This window comes from Schistocerca piceifrons, chromosome 2, assembly GCF_021461385.2.
Source record: "Schistocerca piceifrons isolate TAMUIC-IGC-003096 chromosome 2, iqSchPice1.1, whole genome shotgun sequence".
Taxonomy (NCBI): Eukaryota; Metazoa; Arthropoda; class Insecta; order Orthoptera; family Acrididae; genus Schistocerca; species Schistocerca piceifrons.
The window spans coordinates 43,619,755-43,635,768 of record NC_060139.1 but is presented as its reverse complement, the minus strand read 5'-3'; the positions used below and the strand labels follow the sequence as shown (position 1 = coordinate 43,635,768).

The 16,014-nt window shown below is 52.5% G+C and overlaps 40 non-coding genes across 40 annotated transcripts; 28 read left to right on the top strand and 12 right to left on the bottom strand.

The window, feature by feature from the left end:
• The first annotated feature begins 2,705 nt into the window (after window positions 1-2,705).
• Window positions 2,706-2,778, top strand: Trnav-cac. Its single transcript has one exon. It is a non-coding gene; the product is annotated as a tRNA-Val (tRNA).
• A 158-nt stretch (window positions 2,779-2,936) lies between these two features.
• On the top strand, window positions 2,937-3,009 carry Trnav-aac. Its single transcript has one exon. It is a non-coding gene; the product is annotated as a tRNA-Val (tRNA).
• A 668-nt stretch (window positions 3,010-3,677) lies between these two features.
• On the top strand, window positions 3,678-3,750 carry Trnav-cac. The gene has a single exon. It is a non-coding gene; the product is annotated as a tRNA-Val (tRNA).
• A 158-nt stretch (window positions 3,751-3,908) lies between these two features.
• On the top strand, window positions 3,909-3,981 carry Trnav-aac. The gene has a single exon. It is a non-coding gene; the product is annotated as a tRNA-Val (tRNA).
• A 668-nt stretch (window positions 3,982-4,649) lies between these two features.
• On the top strand, window positions 4,650-4,722 carry Trnav-cac. The gene has a single exon. It is a non-coding gene; the product is annotated as a tRNA-Val (tRNA).
• A 158-nt stretch (window positions 4,723-4,880) lies between these two features.
• Trnav-aac lies at window positions 4,881-4,953 on the top strand. The gene has a single exon. It is a non-coding gene; the product is annotated as a tRNA-Val (tRNA).
• Window positions 4,954-5,147: 194 nt separating this feature from the next.
• Trnap-agg lies at window positions 5,148-5,219 on the bottom strand. The gene has a single exon. It is a non-coding gene; the product is annotated as a tRNA-Pro (tRNA).
• Window positions 5,220-5,621: 402 nt separating this feature from the next.
• Window positions 5,622-5,694, top strand: Trnav-cac. The gene has a single exon. It is a non-coding gene; the product is annotated as a tRNA-Val (tRNA).
• Window positions 5,695-5,852: 158 nt separating this feature from the next.
• Trnav-aac lies at window positions 5,853-5,925 on the top strand. The gene has a single exon. It is a non-coding gene; the product is annotated as a tRNA-Val (tRNA).
• Window positions 5,926-6,119: 194 nt separating this feature from the next.
• Trnap-agg lies at window positions 6,120-6,191 on the bottom strand. The gene has a single exon. It is a non-coding gene; the product is annotated as a tRNA-Pro (tRNA).
• Window positions 6,192-6,593: 402 nt separating this feature from the next.
• Window positions 6,594-6,666, top strand: Trnav-cac. Its single transcript has one exon. It is a non-coding gene; the product is annotated as a tRNA-Val (tRNA).
• A 158-nt stretch (window positions 6,667-6,824) lies between these two features.
• On the top strand, window positions 6,825-6,897 carry Trnav-aac. The gene has a single exon. It is a non-coding gene; the product is annotated as a tRNA-Val (tRNA).
• A 194-nt stretch (window positions 6,898-7,091) lies between these two features.
• Window positions 7,092-7,163, bottom strand: Trnap-agg. The gene has a single exon. It is a non-coding gene; the product is annotated as a tRNA-Pro (tRNA).
• Window positions 7,164-7,565: 402 nt separating this feature from the next.
• Trnav-cac lies at window positions 7,566-7,638 on the top strand. The gene has a single exon. It is a non-coding gene; the product is annotated as a tRNA-Val (tRNA).
• A 158-nt stretch (window positions 7,639-7,796) lies between these two features.
• Trnav-aac lies at window positions 7,797-7,869 on the top strand. Its single transcript has one exon. It is a non-coding gene; the product is annotated as a tRNA-Val (tRNA).
• Window positions 7,870-8,063: 194 nt separating this feature from the next.
• On the bottom strand, window positions 8,064-8,135 carry Trnap-agg. Its single transcript has one exon. It is a non-coding gene; the product is annotated as a tRNA-Pro (tRNA).
• Window positions 8,136-8,537: 402 nt separating this feature from the next.
• On the top strand, window positions 8,538-8,610 carry Trnav-cac. The gene has a single exon. It is a non-coding gene; the product is annotated as a tRNA-Val (tRNA).
• A 158-nt stretch (window positions 8,611-8,768) lies between these two features.
• On the top strand, window positions 8,769-8,841 carry Trnav-aac. Its single transcript has one exon. It is a non-coding gene; the product is annotated as a tRNA-Val (tRNA).
• A 194-nt stretch (window positions 8,842-9,035) lies between these two features.
• Window positions 9,036-9,107, bottom strand: Trnap-agg. The gene has a single exon. It is a non-coding gene; the product is annotated as a tRNA-Pro (tRNA).
• A 399-nt stretch (window positions 9,108-9,506) lies between these two features.
• Trnav-cac lies at window positions 9,507-9,579 on the top strand. The gene has a single exon. It is a non-coding gene; the product is annotated as a tRNA-Val (tRNA).
• A 158-nt stretch (window positions 9,580-9,737) lies between these two features.
• On the top strand, window positions 9,738-9,810 carry Trnav-aac. Its single transcript has one exon. It is a non-coding gene; the product is annotated as a tRNA-Val (tRNA).
• A 194-nt stretch (window positions 9,811-10,004) lies between these two features.
• Trnap-agg lies at window positions 10,005-10,076 on the bottom strand. The gene has a single exon. It is a non-coding gene; the product is annotated as a tRNA-Pro (tRNA).
• Window positions 10,077-10,478: 402 nt separating this feature from the next.
• Trnav-cac lies at window positions 10,479-10,551 on the top strand. Its single transcript has one exon. It is a non-coding gene; the product is annotated as a tRNA-Val (tRNA).
• A 158-nt stretch (window positions 10,552-10,709) lies between these two features.
• On the top strand, window positions 10,710-10,782 carry Trnav-aac. Its single transcript has one exon. It is a non-coding gene; the product is annotated as a tRNA-Val (tRNA).
• A 194-nt stretch (window positions 10,783-10,976) lies between these two features.
• On the bottom strand, window positions 10,977-11,048 carry Trnap-agg. The gene has a single exon. It is a non-coding gene; the product is annotated as a tRNA-Pro (tRNA).
• A 402-nt stretch (window positions 11,049-11,450) lies between these two features.
• Trnav-cac lies at window positions 11,451-11,523 on the top strand. The gene has a single exon. It is a non-coding gene; the product is annotated as a tRNA-Val (tRNA).
• Window positions 11,524-11,681: 158 nt separating this feature from the next.
• Trnav-aac lies at window positions 11,682-11,754 on the top strand. The gene has a single exon. It is a non-coding gene; the product is annotated as a tRNA-Val (tRNA).
• Window positions 11,755-11,948: 194 nt separating this feature from the next.
• Window positions 11,949-12,020, bottom strand: Trnap-agg. The gene has a single exon. It is a non-coding gene; the product is annotated as a tRNA-Pro (tRNA).
• Window positions 12,021-12,422: 402 nt separating this feature from the next.
• Trnav-cac lies at window positions 12,423-12,495 on the top strand. Its single transcript has one exon. It is a non-coding gene; the product is annotated as a tRNA-Val (tRNA).
• A 158-nt stretch (window positions 12,496-12,653) lies between these two features.
• Window positions 12,654-12,726, top strand: Trnav-aac. The gene has a single exon. It is a non-coding gene; the product is annotated as a tRNA-Val (tRNA).
• Window positions 12,727-12,920: 194 nt separating this feature from the next.
• On the bottom strand, window positions 12,921-12,992 carry Trnap-agg. Its single transcript has one exon. It is a non-coding gene; the product is annotated as a tRNA-Pro (tRNA).
• A 402-nt stretch (window positions 12,993-13,394) lies between these two features.
• On the top strand, window positions 13,395-13,467 carry Trnav-cac. The gene has a single exon. It is a non-coding gene; the product is annotated as a tRNA-Val (tRNA).
• A 158-nt stretch (window positions 13,468-13,625) lies between these two features.
• On the top strand, window positions 13,626-13,698 carry Trnav-aac. The gene has a single exon. It is a non-coding gene; the product is annotated as a tRNA-Val (tRNA).
• A 194-nt stretch (window positions 13,699-13,892) lies between these two features.
• Window positions 13,893-13,964, bottom strand: Trnap-agg. The gene has a single exon. It is a non-coding gene; the product is annotated as a tRNA-Pro (tRNA).
• A 402-nt stretch (window positions 13,965-14,366) lies between these two features.
• Window positions 14,367-14,439, top strand: Trnav-cac. Its single transcript has one exon. It is a non-coding gene; the product is annotated as a tRNA-Val (tRNA).
• Window positions 14,440-14,597: 158 nt separating this feature from the next.
• Trnav-aac lies at window positions 14,598-14,670 on the top strand. Its single transcript has one exon. It is a non-coding gene; the product is annotated as a tRNA-Val (tRNA).
• A 194-nt stretch (window positions 14,671-14,864) lies between these two features.
• Trnap-agg lies at window positions 14,865-14,936 on the bottom strand. Its single transcript has one exon. It is a non-coding gene; the product is annotated as a tRNA-Pro (tRNA).
• A 402-nt stretch (window positions 14,937-15,338) lies between these two features.
• Trnav-cac lies at window positions 15,339-15,411 on the top strand. The gene has a single exon. It is a non-coding gene; the product is annotated as a tRNA-Val (tRNA).
• Window positions 15,412-15,569: 158 nt separating this feature from the next.
• Window positions 15,570-15,642, top strand: Trnav-aac. Its single transcript has one exon. It is a non-coding gene; the product is annotated as a tRNA-Val (tRNA).
• Window positions 15,643-15,836: 194 nt separating this feature from the next.
• Window positions 15,837-15,908, bottom strand: Trnap-agg. The gene has a single exon. It is a non-coding gene; the product is annotated as a tRNA-Pro (tRNA).
• Between the last annotated feature and the right edge of the window lie 106 nt (window positions 15,909-16,014).

Here is a 16,014-nt window from a genome sequence, read left to right as displayed (position 1 = left end):
AACAGAAACACTAAGGGGATCAGAAATATACAATCGGTCCAGGCGACTACTTGACGTGGCAGTAAAAAATGTAAATTTAACTAAAGTGGGGTGTTTAACCTCCCACGCATCGCGTAGTCGTAGTTGACGTACAAGAGAATGTAGCTCGAAACAATAATTAAAATGAGGGGATTGGTCCTTAGCTTGTAATACACAATTAAAATCACCCCCCAATATCAAAGTCGCAGGATTTTTGCGTAAAAGATAAATCAGATCCTCTTTATAAAAACGAGACCTTTCCTGCCGTTTGCTGGAACCAGAGGGGGCGTAAATATTAACCAAGGTTGTGTCAAATAACCGACAACCAATACCCCTTCCCGAGTCTAAGAGCTCAATTTCGGTAACGGGGATACCGTCACGAATTAGTAAGGCAGTACCTGTGGAAAACTCAGGCGCAAAATTTATAATAGTGCGAAAGCCAGGAACAAACAGGTGTGCAACGGAGACTTCCTGCAGGAAAACAACATCAGCTGCAGAGTCATAAATGAACTGCTGCAGAGACGCTAACTTCAGAGCAGATTGAATGCTATTTATATTTAAGGTAATAAACGTGTACGCCTGCAACATCAACAAAACAAAAGGGAAAATGAACCCTAATTACACCACATTAGAAGCAACTACATCCAGATCATCAACATCAGACATGGCAGAGGGTGATTGCCCGGAATCAACGGAATCAGAGTCATCCTTTGCATGCTTGTGTTTTTTCCGCACCGCGTGAAGATTGGGGGGCACTTTCACCCGACGGCGTATCTGATGCACACCAGAGTCAAGAGCAGGTGGAGTGGGGGGTTCGAGATCAGGCACGTCAACCAAGGCATCCGAAGGATTAGCAGGGCGAGAGGAATCTGAAGAAGGAGCAAGCAAGGGGAAAACTGCATCAGGAACATCGGCACCGGCATCAGAAGGTGTAGGTATTGGAAGTGTAGGAGGTGGAGAGATAGGTTTGGAATCCGCTGAAGCGGAGCGCGCAGTTCTAGAAGCGATTTTCCGACAAACAGCTGTCTGCACCGAAGTGTCGTCAACATGTTGTGATGCCTGTGTCGGGAGGGATGTCAACACCACCTCGACCGAATGTTGGGGCTCTTGCGCCGACAGCGTGGCACCAGGTTTGACGTCATCAGGCAAAGCAGGAGACACAGTGGGAACAGAATCCAAAACAAGCAAGGGAGATTCCGGAATTCTCTCGTCAGATTCGCTAACCGGCTGCGAAACAGCAGCTTCGTCATCAGTGCTACCGGTATCACTAGCACGACGGCGTTTGTTATTGGAAACAGACGGGATCGGTGTAGAAGCAGCCGATACATCTGGGCGAGTGGGTAACGGGGGAAAACCTGCATCAGAGGAAGGTGTCACCCGTTGTGAACAATCTACTGCAGGAGGCTGACACGAGACAGTGGAGGAAGCTGCTGGCACAAGATCGGCAACCGTTAATTTGCGGCGTTGTGCTAGCCCATTTTTAAGCACAAACACCCGCTTAGGGCAATTAGCACGAACATGACCATTTTCATTACATAGAAAACACGTACCAACTTGCCCCTCATAAGTAAGATGAACACGATAACCACATACAACCAGATGGGACGGTATATTCGACTTAATATGCATTTCAACCGATCTGATACCATTATAACATTGTAGCTTATGTTGTGCAGACCAACGTTCATGTCGAATTGATCGAACGGTACCATAACCAAGCAAAGCTTCCTTGAGATAACTGTTTTCAACTTCAGGGGGTAAATTATAAACCCGAACTGTGGTATACGTAATTTCCGCATTTGAAACAGTAACACTGCTAACAGAACCATCTCTATGACGGAACGACACTTGCTCACCATGTTTAAGTAAAATCTTATCTAGCAAAACCGGGTTCAACAATTTCACAAAAAAGCAGTAAAGTTCTGTGTCAAAATACGCCGTATGTACCTGGTCCGATGTAATGCCAATCGTATCCACAATCCATTCGTGAATTTCCAACGAAGTTGGTTGAACATTCCTGGTGGCCTTGTTAAACTGAAAACTGAGAGTACACTTCCGCGGAAACAACCGGGAAGCCATAACACTTAATTAATGCGGCAAAAGCCGCTAGGCAACACAAGACACAACACAAACACTAAGTCGACGAAACAACGAAGAAAAGAAGACAAAGAAACGGCACACACAGAAGGTAAATAGTCACAACCCGAGGGAAACGGCGGATCGAATACACAGCACGTCCGATCGCTGTCGCGTCTCAAGCGGAACTGCCCCTAGACCAACGAGCCCTGTGACACGGCGAATGTCAATTATTCCAGTCCCTCGATGTCGTCCAGGGTGCCCTGGAAGTCTCGTGTACGCTGGCGGGATGGGGCCGGCGCGAATTCCCGCGGTCGGCGGCCTTCCTGGGCTACTGGTACCTTCATGTAGAGCTGCCGCTGGGCTCGCACTGCCTGCTGTTGAGAAAGTGATTGCTTTTGCTGATATGACTTGCAATAAGGACTGCGCGAAACGCCGCTATCTCGTTAGGGGTGCTACGGCAGACACCCTCTCGAGCACCCCGAAGACTTCTTGAGCCCTCGGCTGTGATGGGTTCCAGGCTGACAAAAGAACTGTCGTGTGTGCATTCGCGAACGAGAGAAAGTCTGAGGCAAGTTCGAGTGAACAAGAATGGACTCCCCGGGTCCGTCGTTTCCGTAGTGTAGCGGTTATCACGTCTGCTTCACACGCAGAAGGTCCCCGGTTCGATCCCGGGCGGGAACAGAATTTTCCTGCCTATGTCGTATTGTCCTCCAATGAGCCACGTCGTGTGTGGATCTGCTGCATGTCCCTTCGTTTTGCAAGTACCACATTTATTGAATTTTTTAGTTACGATGGCAACATCACTACAAGTTGTCTGTGAAGTAAGGTGCACACAAGCAGTTTCCGTGGTGTAGCGGTTATCACGTCAGCCTAACACGCAGAAGGTCCCCGGTTCGATCCCGGGCGGAAACACTTTTTCATCACTTTAAGCAAGACGTACTAACATGCATCTGCTACCATCTGTACCCGAAACCTTCGTAATCGCCTTCAAGCGTCGGACCCGAGTGTCAATTGCTCACATCGAATAAGAAATTCATTTGATATTGACGGCGAGCTTTTTGCGCTGACTCAGCCACTGACGTGCGATCAGTTTGCACAAAACGCCAGGGCTCGTCCGGGATTTGAACCCGTGACCTACTGCACCCTAAGCAGGAATCATACCCCTAGACCAACGAGCCCTGTGAAACGGCGAATGTCAATTATTCCAGTCCCTCGATGTCGTCCAGGGTGCCCTGGAAGTCTCGTGTACGCTGGCGGGATGGGGCCGGCGCGAATTCCCGCGGTCGGCGGCCTTCCTGGGCTACTGGTACCTTCATGTAGAGCTGCCGCTGGGCTCGCACTGCCTGCTGTTGAGAAAGTGATTGCTTTTGCTGATATGACTTGCAATAAGGACTGCGCGAAACGCCGCTATCTCGTTAGGGGTGCTACGGCAGACACCCTCTCGAGCACCCCGAAGACTTCTTGAGCCCTCGGCTGTGATGGGTTCCAGGCTGACAAAAGAACTGTCGTGTGTGCATTCGCGAACGAGAGAAAGTCTGAGGCAAGTTCGAGTGAACAAGGATGGACTCCCCGGGTCTGTCGTTTCCGTAGTGTAGCGGTTATCACGTCTGCTTCACACGCAGAAGGTCCCCGGTTCGATCCCGGGCGGGAACAGAATTTTCCTGCCTATGTCGTATTGTCCTCCAATGAGCCACGTCGTGTGTGGATCTGCTGCATGTCCCTTCGTTTTGCAAGTACCACATTTATTGAATTTTTTAGTTACGATGGCAACATCACTACAAGTTGTCTGTGAAGTAAGGTGCACACAAGCAGTTTCCGTGGTGTAGCGGTTATCACGTCTGCCTAACACGCAGAAGGTCCCCGGTTCGATCCCGGGCGGAAACACTTTTTCATCACTTTAAGCCAGACGTACTAACATGCATCTGCTACCATCTGTACCCGAAACCTTCGTAATCGCCTTCACGCGTCGGACCCGAGTGTCAATTGCTCACATCGAATAAGAAATTCATTTGATATTGACGGCGAGCTTTTTGCGCTGACTCAGCCACTGACGTGCGATCAGTTTGCACAAAACGCTAGGGCTCGTCCGGGATTTGAACCCGGGACCTCCTGCACCCTAAGCAGGAATCACACCCCTACACCAACGAGCCCTGTGACACTGCGAATGCCAATTATTCCAGTCCATCGATGTCGTCCAGGGTGCCCTGGAAGTCTCGTGTACGCTGGCGGGATGGGGCCGGCGCGAATTCCCGCGGTCGGCGGCCTTCCTGGGCTACTGGTACCTTCATGTAGAGCTGCCGCTGGGCTCGCACTGCCTGCTGTTGAGAAAGTGATTGCTTTTGCTGATATGACTTGCAATAAGGACTGCGCGAAACGCCGCTATCTCGTTAGGGGTGCTACGGCAGACACCCTCTCGAGCACCCCGAAGACTTCTTGAGCCCTCGGCTGTGATGGGTTCCAGGCTGACAAATGAACTGTCGTGTGTGCATTCGCGAACGAGAGAAAGTCTGAGGCAAGTTCGAGTAAACAAGGATGGACTCCCCGGGTCCGTCGTTTCCGTAGTGTAGCGGTTATCACGTCTGCTTCACACGCAGAAGGTCCCCGGTTCGATCCCGGGCGGGAACAGAATTTTCCTGCCTATGTCGTATTGTCCTCCAATGAGCCACGTCGTGTGTGGATCTGCTGCATGTCCCTTCGTTTTGCAAGTACCACATTTATTGAATTTTTTAGTTACGATGGCAACATCACTACAAGTTGTCTGTGAAGTAAGGTGCACACAAGCAGTTTCCGTGGTGTAGCGGTTATCACGTCAGCCTAACACGCAGAAGGTCCCCGGTTCGATCCCGGGCGGAAACACTTTTTCATCACTTTAAGCAAGACGTACTAACATGCATCTGCTACCATCTGTACCCGAAACCTTCGTAATCGCCTTCACGCGTCGGACCCGAGTGTCAATTGCTCACATCGAATAAGAAATTCATTTGATATTGACGGCGAGCTTTTTGCGCTGACTCAGCCACTGACGTGCGATCAGTTTGCACAAAACGCTAGGGCTCGTCCGGGATTTGAACCCGGGACCTCCTGCACCCTAAGCAGGAATCATACCCCTACACCAACGAGCCCTGTGACACGGCGAATGCCAATTATTCCAGTCCATCGATGTCGTCCAGGGTGCCCTGGAAGTCTCGTGTACGCTGGCGGGATGGGGCCGGCGCGAATTCCCGCGGTCGGCGGCCTTCCTGGGCTACTGGTACCTTCATGTAGAGCTGCCGCTGGGCTCGCACTGCCTGCTGTTGAGAAAGTGATTGCTTTTGCTGATATGACTTGCAATAAGGACTGCGCGAAACGCCGCTATCTCGTTAGGGGTGCTACGGCAGACACCCTCTCGAGCACCCCGAAGACTTCTTGAGCCCTCGGCTGTGATGGGTTCCAGGCTGACAAAAGAACTGTCGTGTGTGCATTCGCGAACGAGAGAAAGTCTGAGGCAAGTTCGAGTGAACAAGGATGGACTCCCCGGGTCCGTCGTTTCCGTAGTGTAGCGGTTATCACGTCTGCTTCACACGCAGAAGGTCCCCGGTTCGATCCCGGGCGGGAACAGAATTTTCCTGCCTATGTCGTATTGTCCTCCAATGAGCCACGTCGTGTGTGGATCTGCTGCATGTCCCTTCGTTTTGCAAGTACCACATTTATTGAATTTTTTAGTTACGATGGCAACATCACTACAAGTTGTCTGTGAAGTAAGGTGCACACAAGCAGTTTCCGTGGTGTAGCGGTTATCACGTCAGCCTAACACGCAGAAGGTCCCCGGTTCGATCCCGGGCGGAAACACTTTTTCATCACTTTAAGCAAGACGTACTAACATGCATCTGCTACCATCTGTACCCGAAACCTTCGTAATCGCCTTCACGCGTCGGACCCGAGTGTCAATTGCTCACATCGAATAAGAAATTCATTTGATATTGACGGCGAGCTTTTTGCGCTGACTCAGCCACTGACGTGCGATCAGTTTGCACAAAACGCTAGGGCTCGTCCGGGATTCGAACCCGGGACCTCCTGCACCCTAAGCAGGAATCATACCCCTACACCAACGAGCCCTGTGACACGGCGAATGCCAATTATTCCAGTCCATCGATGTCGTCCAGGGTGCCCTGGAAGTCTCGTGTACGCTGGCGGGATGGGGCCGGCGCGAATTCCCGCGGTCGGCGGCCTTCCTGGGCTACTGGTACCTTCATGTAGAGCTGCCGCTGGGCTCGCACTGCCTGCTGTTGAGAAAGTGATTGCTTTTGCTGAAATGACTTGCAATAACGACTGCGCGAAACGCCGCTATCTCGTTAGGGGTGCTACGGCAGGCACCCTCTCGAGCACCCCGAAGACTTCTTGAGCCCTCGGCTGTGATGGGTTCCAGGCTGACAAAAGAACTGTCGTGTGTGCATTCGCGAACGAGAGAAAGTCTGAGGCAAGTTCGAGTGAACAAGGATGGACTCCCCGGGTCCGTCGTTTCCGTAGTGTAGCGGTTATCACGTCTGCTTCACACGCAGAAGGTCCCCGGTTCGATCCCGGGCGGGAACAGAATTTTCCTGCCTATGTCGTATTGTCCTCCAATGAGCCACGTCGTGTGTGGATCTGCTGCATGTCCCTTCGTTTTGCAAGTACCACATTTATTGAATTTTTTAGTTCCGATGGCAACATCACTACAAGTTGTCTGTGAAGTAAGGTGCACACAAGCAGTTTCCGTGGTGTAGCGGTTATCACGTCAGCCTAACACGCAGAAGGTCCCCGGTTCGATCCCGGGCGGAAACACTTTTTCATCACTTTAAGCAAGACGTACTAACATGCATCTGCTACCATCTGTACCCGAAACCTTCGTAATCGCCTTCACGCGTCGGACCCGAGTGTCAATTGCTCACATCGAATAAGAAATTCATTTGATATTGACGGCGAGCTTTTTGCGCTGACTCAGCCACTGACGTGCGATCAGTTTGCACAAAACGCTAGGGCTCGTCCGGGATTTGAACCCGGGACCTCCTGCACCCTAAGCAGGAGTCATACCCCTACACCAACGAGCCCTGTGACACGGCGAATGCCAATTATTCCAGTCCATCGATGTCGTCCAGGGTGCCCTGGAAGTCTCGTGTACGCTGGCGGGATGGGGCCGGCGCGAATTCCCGCGGTCGGCGGCCTTCCTGGGCTACTGGTACCTTCATGTAGAGCTGCCGCTGGGCTCGCACTGCCTGCTGTTGAGAAAGTGATTGCTTTTGCTGATATGACTTGCAATAAGGACTGCGCGAAACGCCGCTATCTCGTTAGGGGTGCTACGGCAGACACCCTCTCGAGCACCCCGAAGACTTCTTGAGCCCTCGGCTGTGATGGGTTCCAGGCTAACAAAAGAACTGTCGTGTGTGCATTCGCGAACGAGAGAAAGTCTGAGGCAAGTTCGAGTGAACAAGGATGGACTCCCCGGGTCCGTCGTTTCCGTAGTGTAGCGGTTATCACGTCTGCTTCACACGCAGAAGGTCCCCGGTTCGATCCCGGGCGGGAACAGAATTTTCCTGCCTATGTCGTATTGTCCTCCAATGAGCCACGTCGTGTGTGGATCTGCTGCATGTCCCTTCGTTTTGCAAGTACCACATTTATTGAATTTTTTAGTTACGATGGCAACATCACTACAAGTTGTCTGTGAAGTAAGGTGCACACAAGCAGTTTCCGTGGTGTAGCGGTTATCACGTCAGCCTAACACGCAGAAGGTCCCCGGTTCGATCCCGGGCGGAAACACTTTTTCATCACTTTAAGCAAGACGTACTAACATGCATCTGCTACCATCTGTACCCGAAACCTTCGTAATCGCCTTCACGCGTCGGACCCGAGTGTCAATTGCTCACATCGAATAAGAAATTCATTTGATATTGACGGCGAGCTTTTTGCGCTGACTCAGCCACTGACGTGCGATCAGTTTGCACAAAACGCTAGGGCTCGTCCGGGATTTGAACCCGGGACCTCCTGCACCCTAAGCAGGTATCATACCCCTACACCAACGAGCCCTGTGACACGGCGAATGTCAATTATTCCAGTCCCTCGATGTCGTCCAGGGTGCCCTGGAAGTCTCGTGTACGCTGGCGGGATGGGGCCGGCGCGAATTCCCGCGGTCGGCGGCCTTCCTGGGCTACTGGTACCTTCATGTAGAGCTGCCGCTGGGCTCGCACTGCCTGCTGTTGAGAAAGTGATTGCTTTTGCTGATATGACTTGCAATAACGACTGCGCGAAACGCCGCTATCTCGTTAGGGGTGCTACGGCAGACACCCTCTCGAGCACCCCGAAGACTTCTTGAGCCCTCGGCTGTGATGGGTTCCAGGCTGACAAAAGAACTGTCGTGTGTGCATTCGCGAACGAGAGAAAGTCTGAGGCAAGTTCGAGTGAACAAGAATGGTCTCCCCGGGTCCGTCGTTTCCGTAGTGTAGCGGTTATCACGTCTGCTTCACACGCAGAAGGTCCCCGGTTCGATCCCGGGCGGGAACAGAATTTTCCTGCCTATGTCGTATTGTCCTCCAATGAGCCACGTCGTGTGTGGATCTGCTGCATGTCCCTTCGTTTTGCAAGTACCACATTTATTGAATTTTTTAGTTACGATGGCAACATCACTACAAGTTGTCTGTGAAGTAAGGTGCACACAAGCAGTTTCCGTGGTGTAGCGGTTATCACGTCAGCCTAACACGCAGAAGGTCCCCGGTTCGATCCCGGGCGGAAACACTTTTTCATCACTTTAAGCAAGACGTACTAACATGCATCTGCTACCATCTGTACCCGAAACCTTCGTAATCGCCTTCACGCGTCGGACCCGAGTGTCAATTGCTCACATCGAATAAGAAATTCATTTGATATTGACGGCGAGCTTTTTGCGCTGACTCAGCCACTGACGTGCGATCAGTTTGCACAAAACGCTAGGGCTCGTCCGGGATTTGAACCCGGGACCTCCTGCACCCTAAGCAGGTATCATACCCCTACACCAACGAGCCCTGTGACACGGCGAATGCCAATTATTCCAGTCCATCGATGTCCTGGGTGCCCTGGAAGTCTCGTGTACGCTGGCGGGATGGGGCCGGCGCGAATTCCCGCGGTCGGCGGCCTTCCTGGGCTACTGGTACCTTCATGTAGAGCTGCCGCTGGGCTCGCACTGCCTGCTGTTGAGAAAGTGATTGCTTTTGCTGATATGACTTGCAATAACGACTGCGCGAAACGCCGCTATCTCGTTAGGGGTGCTACGGCAGACACCCTCTCGAGCACCCCGAAGACTTCTTGAGCCCTCGGCTGTGATGGGTTCCAGGCTGACAAAAGAACTGTCGTGTGTGCATTCGCGAACGAGAGAAAGTCTGAGGCAAGTTCGAGTGAACAAGGATGGACTCCCCGGGTCCGTCGTTTCCGTAGTGTAGCGGTTATCACGTCTGCTTCACACGCAGAAGGTCCTCGGTTCGATCCCGGGCGGGAACAGAATTTTCCTGCCTATGTCGTATTGTCCTCCAATGAGCCACGTCGTGTGTGGATCTGCTGCATGTCCCTTCGTTTTGCAAGTACCACATTTATTGAATTTTTTAGTTACGATGGCAACATCACAACAAGTTGTCTGTGAAGTAAGGTGCACACAAGCAGTTTCCGTGGTGTAGCGGTTATCACGTCTGCCTAACACGCAGAAGGTCCCCGGTTCGATCCCGGGCGGAAACACTTTTTCATCACTTTAAGCAAGACGTACTAACATGCATCTGCTACCATCTGTACCCGAAACCTTCGTAATCGCCTTCACGCGTCGGACCCGAGTGTCAATTGCTCACATCGAATAAGAAATTCATTTGATATTGACGGCGAGCTTTTTGCGCTGACTCAGCCACTGACGTGCGATCAGTTTGCACAAAACGCTAGGGCTCGTCCGGGATTTGAACCCGGGACCTCCTGCACCCTAAGCAGGAATCATACCCCTACACCAACGAGCCCTGTGACACGGCGAATGCCAATTATTCCAGTCCATCGATGTCGTCCAGGGTGCCCTGGAAGTCTCGTGTACGCTGGCGGGATGGGGCCGGCGCGAATTCCCGCGGTCGGCGGCCTTCCTGGGCTACTGGTACCTTCATGTAGAGCTGCCGCTGGGCTCGCACTGCCTGCTGTTGAGAAAGTGATTGCTTTTGCTGATATGACTTGCAATAACGACTGCGCGAAACGCCGCTATCTCGTTAGGGGTGCTACGGCAGACACCCTCTCGAGCACCCCGAAGACTTCTTGAGCCCTCGGCTGTGATGGGTTCCAGGCTGACAAAAGAACTGTCGTGTGTGCATTCGCGAACGAGAGAAAGTCTGAGGCAAGTTCGAGTGAACAAGGATGGACTCCCCGGGTCCGTCGTTTCCGTAGTGTAGCGGTTATCACGTCTGCTTCACACGCAGAAGGTCCCCGGTTCGATCCCGGGCGGGAACAGAATTTTCCTGCCTATGTCGTATTGTCCTCCAATGAGCCACGTCGTGTGTGGATCTGCTGCATGTCCCTTCGTTTTGCAAGTACCACATTTATTGAATTTTTTAGTTACGATGGCAACATCACTACAAGTTGTCTGTGAAGTAAGGTGCACACAAGCAGTTTCCGTGGTGTAGCGGTTATCACGTCTGCCTAACACGCAGAAGGTCCCCGGTTCGATCCCGGGCGGAAACACTTTTTCATCACTTTAAGCAAGACGTACTAACATGCATCTGCTACCATCTGTACCCGAAACCTTCGTAATCGCCTTCACGCGTCGGACCCGAGTGTCAATTGCTCACATCGAATAAGAAATTCATTTGATATTGACGGCGAGCTTTTTGCGCTGACTCAGCCACTGACGTGCGATCAGTTTGCACAAAACGCTAGGGCTCGTCCGGGATTTGAACCCGGGACCTCCTGCACCCTAAGCAGGAATCATACCCCTACACCAACGAGCCCTGTGACACGGCGAATGCCAATTATTCCAGTCCATCGATGTCGTCCAGGGTGCCCTGGAAGTCTCGTGTACGCTGGCGGGATGGGGCCGGCGCGAATTCCCGCGGTCGGCGGCCTTCCTGGGCTACTGGTACCTTCATGTAGAGCTGCCGCTGGGCTCGCACTGCCTGCTGTTGAGAAAGTGATTGCTTTTGCTGATATGACTTGCAATAACGACTGCGCGAAACGCCGCTATCTCGTTAGGGGTGCTACGGCAGACACCCTCTCGAGCACCCCGAAGACTTCTTGAGCCCTCGGCTGTGATGGGTTCCAGGCTGACAAAAGAACTGTCGTGTGTGCATTCGCGAACGAGAGAAAGTCTGAGGCAAGTTCGAGTGAACAAGGATGGACTCCCCGGGTCCGTCGTTTCCGTAGTGTAGCGGTTATCACGTCTGCTTCACACGCAGAAGGTCCCCGGTTCGATCCCGGGCGGGAACAGAATTTTCCTGCCTATGTCGTATTGTCCTCCAATGAGCCACGTCGTGTGTGGATCTGCTGCATGTCCCTTCGTTTTGCAAGTACCACATTTATTGAATTTTTTAGTTACGATGGCAACATCACTACAAGTTGTCTGTGAAGTAAGGTGCACACAAGCAGTTTCCGTGGTGTAGCGGTTATCACGTCTGCCTAACACGCAGAAGGTCCCCGGTTCGATCCCGGGCGGAAACACTTTTTCATCACTTTAAGCAAGACGTACTAACATGCATCTGCTACCATCTGTACCCGAAACCTTCGTAATCGCCTTCACGCGTCGGACCCGAGTGTCAATTGCTCACATCGAATAAGAAATTCATTTGATATTGACGGCGAGCTTTTTGCGCTGACTCAGCCACTGACGTGCGATCAGTTTGCACAAAACGCTAGGGCTCGTCCGGGATTTGAACCCGGGACCTCCTGCACCCTAAGCAGGAATCATACCCCTACACCAACGAGCCCTGTGACACGGCGAATGCCAATTATTCCAGTCCATCGATGTCGTCCAGGGTGCCCTGGAAGTCTCGTGTACGCTGGCGGGATGGGGCCGGCGCGAATTCCCGCGGTCGGCGGCCTTCCTGGGCTACTGGTACCTTCATGTAGAGCTGCCGCTGGGCTCGCACTGCCTGCTGTTGAGAAAGTGATTGCTTTTGCTGATATGACTTGCAATAACGACTGCGCGAAACGCCGCTATCTCGTTAGGGGTGCTACGGCAGACACCCTCTCGAGCACCCCGAAGACTTCTTGAGCCCTCGGCTGTGATGGGTTCCAGGCTGACAAAAGAACTGTCGTGTGTGCATTCGCGAACGAGAGAAAGTCTGAGGCAAGTTCGAGTGAACAAGGATGGACTCCCCGGGTCCGTCGTTTCCGTAGTGTAGCGGTTATCACGTCTGCTTCACACGCAGAAGGTCCCCGGTTCGATCCCGGGCGGGAACAGAATTTTCCTGCCTATGTCGTATTGTCCTCCAATGAGCCACGTCGTGTGTGGATCTGCTGCATGTCCCTTCGTTTTGCAAGTACCACATTTATTGAATTTTTTAGTTACGATGGCAACATCACTACAAGTTGTCTGTGAAGTAAGGTGCACACAAGCAGTTTCCGTGGTGTAGCGGTTATCACGTCTGCCTAACACGCAGAAGGTCCCCGGTTCGATCCCGGGCGGAAACACTTTTTCATCACTTTAAGCAAGACGTACTAACATGCATCTGCTACCATCTGTACCCGAAACCTTCGTAATCGCCTTCACGCGTCGGACCCGAGTGTCAATTGCTCACATCGAATAAGAAATTCATTTGATATTGACGGCGAGCTTTTTGCGCTGACTCAGCCACTGACGTGCGATCAGTTTGCACAAAACGCTAGGGCTCGTCCGGGATTTGAACCCGGGACCTCCTGCACCCTAAGCAGGAATCATACCCCTACACCAACGAGCCCTGTGACACGGCGAATGCCAATTATTCCAGTCCATCGATGTCGTCCAGGGTGCCCTGGAAGTCTCGTGTACGCTGGCGGGATGGGGCCGGCGCGAATTCCCGCGGTCGGCGGCCTTCCTGGGCTACTGGTACCTTCATGTAGAGCTGCCGCTGGGCTCGCACTGCCTGCTGTTGAGAAAGTGATTGCTTTTGCTGATATGACTTGCAATAACGACTGCGCGAAACGCCGCTATCTCGTTAGGGGTGCTACGGCAGACACCCTCTCGAGCACCCCGAAGACTTCTTGAGCCCTCGGCTGTGATGGGTTCCAGGCTGACAAAAGAACTGTCGTGTGTGCATTCGCGAACGAGAGAAAGTCTGAGGCAAGTTCGAGTGAACAAGGATGGACTCCCCGGGTCCGTCGTTTCCGTAGTGTAGCGGTTATCACGTCTGCTTCACACGCAGAAGGTCCCCGGTTCGATCCCGGGCGGGAACAGAATTTTCCTGCCTATGTCGTATTGTCCTCCAATGAGCCACGTCGTGTGTGGATCTGCTGCATGTCCCTTCGTTTTGCAAGTACCACATTTATTGAATTTTTTAGTTACGATGGCAACATCACTACAAGTTGTCTGTGAAGTAAGGTGCACACAAGCAGTTTCCGTGGTGTAGCGGTTATCACGTCTGCCTAACACGCAGAAGGTCCCCGGTTCGATCCCGGGCGGAAACACTTTTTCATCACTTTAAGCAAGACGTACTAACATGCATCTGCTACCATCTGTACCCGAAACCTTCGTAATCGCCTTCACGCGTCGGACCCGAGTGTCAATTGCTCACATCGAATAAGAAATTCATTTGATATTGACGGCGAGCTTTTTGCGCTGACTCAGCCACTGACGTGCGATCAGTTTGCACAAAACGCTAGGGCTCGTCCGGGATTTGAACCCGGGACCTCCTGCACCCTAAGCAGGAATCATACCCCTACACCAACGAGCCCTGTGACACGGCGAATGCCAATTATTCCAGTCCATCGATGTCGTCCAGGGTGCCCTGGAAGTCTCGTGTACGCTGGCGGGATGGGGCCGGCGCGAATTCCCGCGGTCGGCGGCCTTCCTGGGCTACTGGTACCTTCATGTAGAGCTGCCGCTGGGCTCGCACTGCCTGCTGTTGAGAAAGTGATTGCTTTTGCTGATATGACTTGCAATAACGACTGCGCGAAACGCCGCTATCTCGTTAGGGGTGCTACGGCAGACACCCTCTCGAGCACCCCGAAGACTTCTTGAGCCCTCGGCTGTGATGGGTTCCAGGCTGACAAAAGAACTGTCGTGTGTGCATTCGCGAACGAGAGAAAGTCTGAGGCAAGTTCGAGTGAACAAGGATGGACTCCCCGGGTCCGTCGTTTCCGTAGTGTAGCGGTTATCACGTCTGCTTCACACGCAGAAGGTCCCCGGTTCGATCCCGGGCGGGAACAGAATTTTCCTGCCTATGTCGTATTGTCCTCCAATGAGCCACGTCGTGTGTGGATCTGCTGCATGTCCCTTCGTTTTGCAAGTACCACATTTATTGAATTTTTTAGTTACGATGGCAACATCACTACAAGTTGTCTGTGAAGTAAGGTGCACACAAGCAGTTTCCGTGGTGTAGCGGTTATCACGTCTGCCTAACACGCAGAAGGTCCCCGGTTCGATCCCGGGCGGAAACACTTTTTCATCACTTTAAGCAAGACGTACTAACATGCATCTGCTACCATCTGTACCCGAAACCTTCGTAATCGCCTTCACGCGTCGGACCCGAGTGTCAATTGCTCACATCGAATAAGAAATTCATTTGATATTGACGGCGAGCTTTTTGCGCTGACTCAGCCACTGACGTGCGATCAGTTTGCACAAAACGCTAGGGCTCGTCCGGGATTTGAACCCGGGACCTCCTGCACCCTAAGCAGGAATCATACCCCTACACCAACGAGCCCTGTGACACGGCGAATGCCAATTATTCCAGTCCATCGATGTCGTCCAGGGTGCCCTGGAAGTCTCGTGTACGCTGGCGGGATGGGGCCGGCGCGAATTCCCGCGGTCGGCGGCCTTCCTGGGCTACTGGTACCTTCATGTAGAGCTGCCGCTGGGCTCGCACTGCCTGCTGTTGAGAAAGTGATTGCTTTTGCTGATATGACTTGCAATAACGACTGCGCGAAACGCCGCTATCTCGTTAGGGGTGCTACGGCAGACACCCTCTCGAGCACCCCGAAGACTTCTTGAGCCCTCGGCTGTGATGGGTTCCAGGCTGACAAAAGAACTGTCGTGTGTGCATTCGCGAACGAGAGAAAGTCTGAGGCAAGTTCGAGTGAACAAGGATGGACTCCCCGGGTCCGTCGTTTCCGTAGTGTAGCGGTTATCACGTCTGCTTCACACGCAGAAGGTCCCCGGTTCGATCCCGGGCGGGAACAGAATTTTCCTGCCTATGTCGTATTGTCCTCCAATGAGCCACGTCGTGTGTGGATCTGCTGCATGTCCCTTCGTTTTGCAAGTACCACATTTATTGAATTTTTTAGTTACGATGGCAACATCACTACAAGTTGTCTGTGAAGTAAGGTGCACACAAGCAGTTTCCGTGGTGTAGCGGTTATCACGTCTGCCTAACACGCAGAAGGTCCCCGGTTCGATCCCGGGCGGAAACACTTTTTCATCACTTTAAGCAAGACGTACTAACATGCATCTGCTACCATCTGTACCCGAAACCTTCGTAATCGCCTTCACGCGTCGGACCCGAGTGTCAATTGCTCACATCGAATAAGAAATTCATTTGATATTGACGGCGAGCTTTTTGCGCTGACTCAGCCACTGACGTGCGATCAGTTTGCACAAAACGCTAGGGCTCGTCCGGGATTTGAACCCGGGACCTCCTGCACCCTAAGCAGGAATCATACCCCTACACCAACGAGCCCTGTGACACGGCGAATGCCAATTATTCCAGTCCATCGATGTCGTCCAGGGTGCCCTGGAAGTCTCGTGTACGCTGGCGGGATGGGGCCGGCGCGAATTCCCGCGGT